Below are 6,697 nucleotides of genomic sequence, written 5' to 3'. Positions count from 1 at the left end.
GCCTGACCAGGGGCTGCACCTAGGGATTGGGCCTGCCCTCTGCCACCCGGGAGCAGGCCTAAGCCAGCAGGGCGTTATCTCCTGAGGGGTCCCAGACTGCGAGAGGGCACAGGCCGGGCTGAGGGACCCCTCTGCCCCCCGAGTGCACAAATTTTTGTGCACCGGGCCTCTAATATATATATAACTTAACATCAAGCCATTACCATGTACTAAGCACTTTACATACTTCATTCAGTCTTTGTAATGACCCTAGGAGGTAGGTTCTATTGTTATCCCCTTTTTACAAATGATAAAAATGACTATATGACTTTGGAAAACTCACTTATGTTCTGTAAACCTTATTCCTCATCTATAAAATGTGAGTAATACTATGTGCTATGCCCACTACACAGGAATTGCTGTAAAAGTCATGAATATATTTGTGCCATATAACGAACTTTATAGATCGTTGTTATTCCAGTGATCACTTCAGTATCAGTCTGGGTACAATCAAGAGAGAAAAGGCACACAGTATTTTGAATACAGAAAGTTTAAGATACGGAATGATTAATGATAACAGGATATTGGAGTAATGAGGGATTACCTAGTAAGAAGTAAAGAGAAGTCTAAAGATAATAGGAATAGCAGATGTAATATATAACAGCAGATATAATAGCCACTACCAGTAGAACTGAGATAGAATATTCTCAACCCCTACTGCCCACCCATGGCTAAGATCCAGACATGGTGGGAGAGAACAGAACCAGCCGAGATTCATTCAATGGTAGGAAAGATGCTGTGATACCTTTTTTTTTTTTTTAATGCTGTGATTCCTTGAAGACAAAAGTACTGGACCTTTGCTCTCTGGGACTTTCCAGAAACCTACCTTCTGGAATCAGTCCTCTAGGGTGCCTGAAAAATATGTTCACAGTAAAGTTAATCACCAGGGGTAGTTTACTAGAGGGAGGGTGCTAGGGGAAGCTGCTGGGTGCTACCAACATCAACCATGCACCACAGAAAACAGGCACAGGAAAAAACTAAAAAATATTTGCACAAAGAAAACTAAAAAATATTTTCAAAAAGATATTTGCACTCCCATGTTCATTGCAGCATTACTTACAATAATCAACACATGGAAACAACCTAAGTGTCTACCAATGGAAGAATGGATAAAGAAAATGTGTTGTATAATTTTACCATGGTATATTATTCAGCTATAAAAAGTGAAATATTGTCCTAGCTGGTTTTCTCAGTGGATAGAGCAGGGGTCCTCAAACTACGGCCCGCGGGCCACATGCAAATACAAATATTGTATTTGTTCCCGTTTTGTTTTTTTACTTCAAAATAAGATATGTGTAGTGTGCACAGGAATTTGTTCATAGTTTTTTTAAAAACTATAGTCCAGCCCTCCAACAGTCTGAGGGACAGTGAACTGGCCCCCTGTTTAAAAAGTTTGAGGACCCCTGGTGAAGGGTCCCGGGTTCAATTCCGGACAAGGGCACATGCTCGGGTTGTGAGCTTGGCCCCCAGTGGGGAGTGTGCAGGAGGCAGCCAATCGGTGATTTTCTCTCATCATTGATGTTTCTATCTCTCTCTTCCTCTCCCTTCCTCTCTGAAATCAATAAAAAAAATGAAATATTGCCATTTGTGACAAGACAGATGGACCTTGAGGACATAAAGCTAAGGTAAAGAAATCAGACAGAAAAACAAATATTATCTCACTTATATGTGGAATCTAAAAAATAATAAAACAAAAAAAAATCAACTCATCAATGTGGAGAACAGATGGTAGGGTTGCCAGAAGTGGGGGCTGGAAAATGGGTAAAATGGGTGAAAAGGGTCAAAAGGTACAAATTTCCACTTACAAAATAAGTATGTCTTGGGGATGTGATGTACAGCACAGTTACTATAGTTATTGTACTGTACTGCATATTTGCAAGTTGGTAAGGAAGTAAATCTTAAAAGTTCTTAACAGAAGAAAAAAATTATAACCATATATGGTGATGGATGTTCACTACAGTTTTTCTCTGTAAATTTTCTCCATATTTTACATTGTACAATTTCCTATGCTATGACTTTGAGGTCACTAGTCTTTTATTTTCAAATCTGTAGTCAATTCCATATAGTATAGTTCTTTTGTTTGTGTTTTTTAAAATTTATCTTTATTGCTGAAAGTATTACAGATGTCATCTTTTTTTCCCTATTGACCCTCTCCCCCCCACACTCACAGCCCCTCCCCCAAGCTTTCAACACACTATGGTGTGAGTCATAGAATCTATATATATAAAAGCCTAATATGCAAATTGTCCCCTAGGGAGTTCAACCAGGAGACCTGGAGTTCTATCGCTCACTATGATGTGTGCTGACCACCAGGGGGTGGCACCGAACAAAGGAAGGCCCTGGCCGACAGCTGGCAACCAGGGAAGGAAGGCCCTGGCGGGCAGCAGGAAGGCCCCGATTGGCCCTGATTGCCGGCCAGGCCCAGAGACCCTACCCATACACGGATTTCATGCATTGGGCCTCTAGTATGCATATTAGTTCTTTGGTTAATCTCTCCCCACTCACATGACCACCCCCATCTTCTCTCTGAAATTCATCACACTGACCAATACTTCTTTGTCGCTGGATCTACTTTGTTCTTCAGTTTATGTTGTTCATTCAATTCCACATATGAGTGAGATCATGTAATACATGTCTTTCTCTGACTGGCTTATTTTACTTAGCCTACATAATACTCTCCAGGTCCCTCCATACTGTCTCAAAGAATAAGAGATCTTTCTTTTTTTTACAGCTGCATAGAATTCCATGGTGTAGATATACCACAGCTTTCTTATTCACTCATTTACTGATAGGCACTTGGACTGTTTCCAGTTATTAGTTACTAGTGGCCCAGTGCACGAATTCATGCACCAGTGGGGGCCCTTGGCCTGGTCTGCAGGATCGGGCCGAAACTGGCTCTCCAACATCCCCCAAGGGGTCCCAATTGCGAGAGGGCGCAGGCCAGGCCGAGGGACCCCACCAGTGCATTATCAGGGCCAGGGAGGGTGCAAGAGGTTGGCCAGCTGAGGAGGGACTGCAGGAGAACTCCCAGGCATGTCATGCCCGTCTCGCTCAGTCCTGAATGCCAGACCCCAACTGCACCCCCACTGGGGATGTGCCCTCAACCAAGGTACATGCCCTTGACCAGAATCGAACTTGGGACCTTTCAGTCTGCAGGTCGACGCTCTATCCATTGAGCCAAACCGGTTAGAGCGTGGGGTTTCTTAAGATATATTGTTAGAGGGGGGATCACTGGGTCAAATGGCAGATCCATATTTAATTTTTTGAGGAAACTTCATACTATTTTCCACAGTGGCTGCAGCAGTCCCTATTCCCATTAGGAGGGTATAGGGTTCCCTTTTCTCCACGTCCTTGCCAGCATTGTCATTTCTTGAATTGTTGATGGTAACCATTCTGGCTGGTGTGGGGTGATACCTCATTGTCATTTTTAAGTTGCATCTCTCTGATGATTAGTGACTTGAGCATTTTTTTCACATGTCTCTTGGCCATCTCTATGTCCACTTTGGAGAAATGTCTATTCATTTTTGCCCATTTTTAAATTTGATTGTTTGTTTGTTTATTTTCTCCTTTGTTTCCCTTGCCCTAGGATATGTATCAGAAAATGTATTACCTTGAGAAATGTCTGAGATTTTACTGCCTACATTTTCTTCTATGATTTTTATGGTTTCATAACTTACATTTAAGTCTTTTATCCATTTTGAGCTTATTCTTTGTATGGTGTAAGTTGGTGGTCTAGTTTCATTTTTTTGCATGTATCTGTCCAATTTTCCCAACACCATTTACTGAAGTGAAGTGACTGTCTTTACTCCTTTGTGTACTATTGCCTCCTATGTCAAATATTAATTGAGCATAGTGGCTTGGGTCAATACCTCGGTTCTGTATTTTGTTCCCTTGATCTACATGCTTATTCTTATGCCAGTACCAGGCTGTTTTGATTATAGTGGCTTTGCAGTATAATTTGATATCTAGTATTGTGATACCTCCAGCTTTGTTATTCTTCCTCAAGATTGCTGGGCGTATTCAGGCTCTTTTTTGGTTCCATATAAATTTGTGGAGTATTTGTTCTAAATCTGTGAAATATGCCATTGGTCTTTTAATAGGGATTGCATTGAATCTATAGATTGCCTTGGGTAGTATGGGCATTTTAGTGATGTTATTTCTACCAATCCATGAACACAGTTGTTTTTCCACTTGCTTCTATCATCCTCTATCTCTTTTTTCAACATGCAGCTTTCTGAGTACAGGTCTTTTACCTCCTGGGTTAAGTTTATTCCTAAGTATCTTAACATTTTTGTGGCAATAATAGATGGCTATTATTGTGCTGGGGGCCTTTGCCCTCCAAGCTGGGACCTGCACATGGCTTTGCCACGAGAGGACCGTGCTCTCATTAGTCCCAGGCTTGAACTTGTCCAAACGCTGTAGCCGCTCTCCACAGAAGTGTTCTTTCCTCTTGGATTTTTTTTTTTAATAGTTTCAGGAGGATAGGTGTTAATTCTTTTCTGAATGCTTGGTAAAACTCCCCCGTGAAGCCAACCAGACCATTTAGCACTTTTTTTGGAGAATTCATTTGTTCTTTCATTTGGGTCTTGTTTTTCTTTCTCTCCATTTTGGCTGCCTTTTTGGGTTTGTTTCTATCTATCAGGTAGATCTGCTATGACGCCTAGTCTTCTTGGAGGGTCATTGATGCAGGACAATGTGAGACACTATTTGTAACTGGGCTTGAGTACCCTGTTTGGAGCTATCAACAATCCACAGCTTGTGGCTCCCACTGCTGGGGCTGGGTACATTTGGAAAGGGCCAAGAGTGAACCAAGGTCTGCCTTTCCTAGCCCCAGTCCAGAAGTAGATCAGGCAATGACTCAAAAGCACGCAGAAATCCACCTTCTCAGTCTCTTAATGAGCCTCGGGCTATAGACCACAGCAAGAGGTAAACTCCACAGGGTGGAGTGAGAGATTTTCCAACAGGGTGGGGCAACTGTTTCCCCATAGACAAAAGCTGTCTGTATGGTTAAGATCTGCCTGAGAAAGATGTTCTCTGTAGTATGGGGGAATGATTCAGCTTGGTATCTGCCTTCAGAACTCTATCCCCAGCGCCCCCAACCATGAATTCTCCTCACACAGCTCTAGTTCACTCTGCCCTCCTCTGCAGGAGCCCAAGATGAGTGGCTACACACAAAACTTTGTGTGTTGGCCATTTAAGAAAGAGTATGCCTGTATTTCCAGTCATGTCTCCCTGGCAGATATCAATCCTGCTGCTTTTCACAACCAGATGTTTTGTGGTGAACTTTCTCAGTGCTCTTAACTGGGCCCATGGGCCAAGCTTGGGGTTTAGATCCCAGGGTTCTCAGGAGGAACCCCCCACAGCTGAGATATCCCTCCTGAAGTTCAGCTGCTGTCTGTGGGAGCCTGGCAGCCCTCTAGCACCTCCACACTTCCTACCAGTTCCTATGAAGTCTCCACTTTCCATCCTTGTTTATCAAGGTCCTCTCCAGCTAGTCTTCAGTGATTATTCAGGGTGGTTCTTCTGTATTTTAGTTGTAATACTAGTTTGGTAGTGGGAGAGTGTCAGTGTAGCTCCCACTTAATCTGCCACTATCTTGAAGTCTATATCTTTGTTTTTTTGTGTGCTTCATTATATCTTCTACTTCTTGACTGAGATATCCTATATCTCCATTCCTTTCAAGAAGGTTCCTTTATTTCTTTCATTGAGATAGGTTAGTAAGCCAAAATAAGTGGAATAAGGAAACTGAGACAGTTGACCAAGCAGTTTACAGCCATCTAGTAAATCACTGTTTATTACATTGTTGAGGTGATCATTTCATAATATACACAAATACGGAATCACTGCATAGTACACATTTAAAAAATATAATATTACTAGAGGCCCAATGCATGAAATTCATGCAAGAGTAGGCCTTCCTTTCCCCGGCTGCTGGCACTGGCTTTCCTCTGGCACCCAGGACCCAGGATTCCCTCTGGCATCCAGAACCCAGGCTTCCCTCTGGGACCCGGGCATCCCTCTGACTGCTGCTGGCAGGGGCCCAGGACCCGGGCTTCCTTCACAGCCCCGGCTTTGTCCTAGAAGGATGTCCAGTCTAATTAGCATATTATGTTTTTATTATTATAGATATGTCAATTATACCTCAATTTAAAAAATTAACAAACTTGCACAAATTATGAGCAATTATGAACTCTGAAGAACAGAGAGGAAAAGAATAAAGAGAAATGAGGAAAACCTCATGAAATGTGGGACAATATTAAGAGTATCAATATACCGTATTTGCCGGCGTATAAGACGACTGGGCGTATAAGACGACCCCCTAACATTTCCACTCAAAATACAGAGTTTGTTATATACTCGCCGTATAAGACTACCCCCTCTTCCGCACACCTTCCACACACCAAATAAAAGGTAAAACAATATCAGATTTGATTTTAACATTTTAATTTATATTCAAATGCTTATGACATGCAGGAAAACTGTCACAAGGCTGTATGTAATCAAACATATACATAAAACAGTGCAAGTTTATTACCGGTAAACATACCGGTAATTCACTAAAGAAAACACACTCTATAGACTGGTACCGTAGATGCTTCTCAGGAACACAGGCAAGCAGCCCACAACCTAGAGGGACTGTCAATGATAGAAGAAAGAT

This window comes from Myotis davidii, unplaced genomic scaffold (assembly GCF_000327345.1).
Source record: "Myotis davidii unplaced genomic scaffold, ASM32734v1 scaffold1111, whole genome shotgun sequence".
Taxonomy (NCBI): Eukaryota; Metazoa; Chordata; class Mammalia; order Chiroptera; family Vespertilionidae; genus Myotis; species Myotis davidii.
This window is presented reverse-complemented; position numbering follows the sequence as displayed.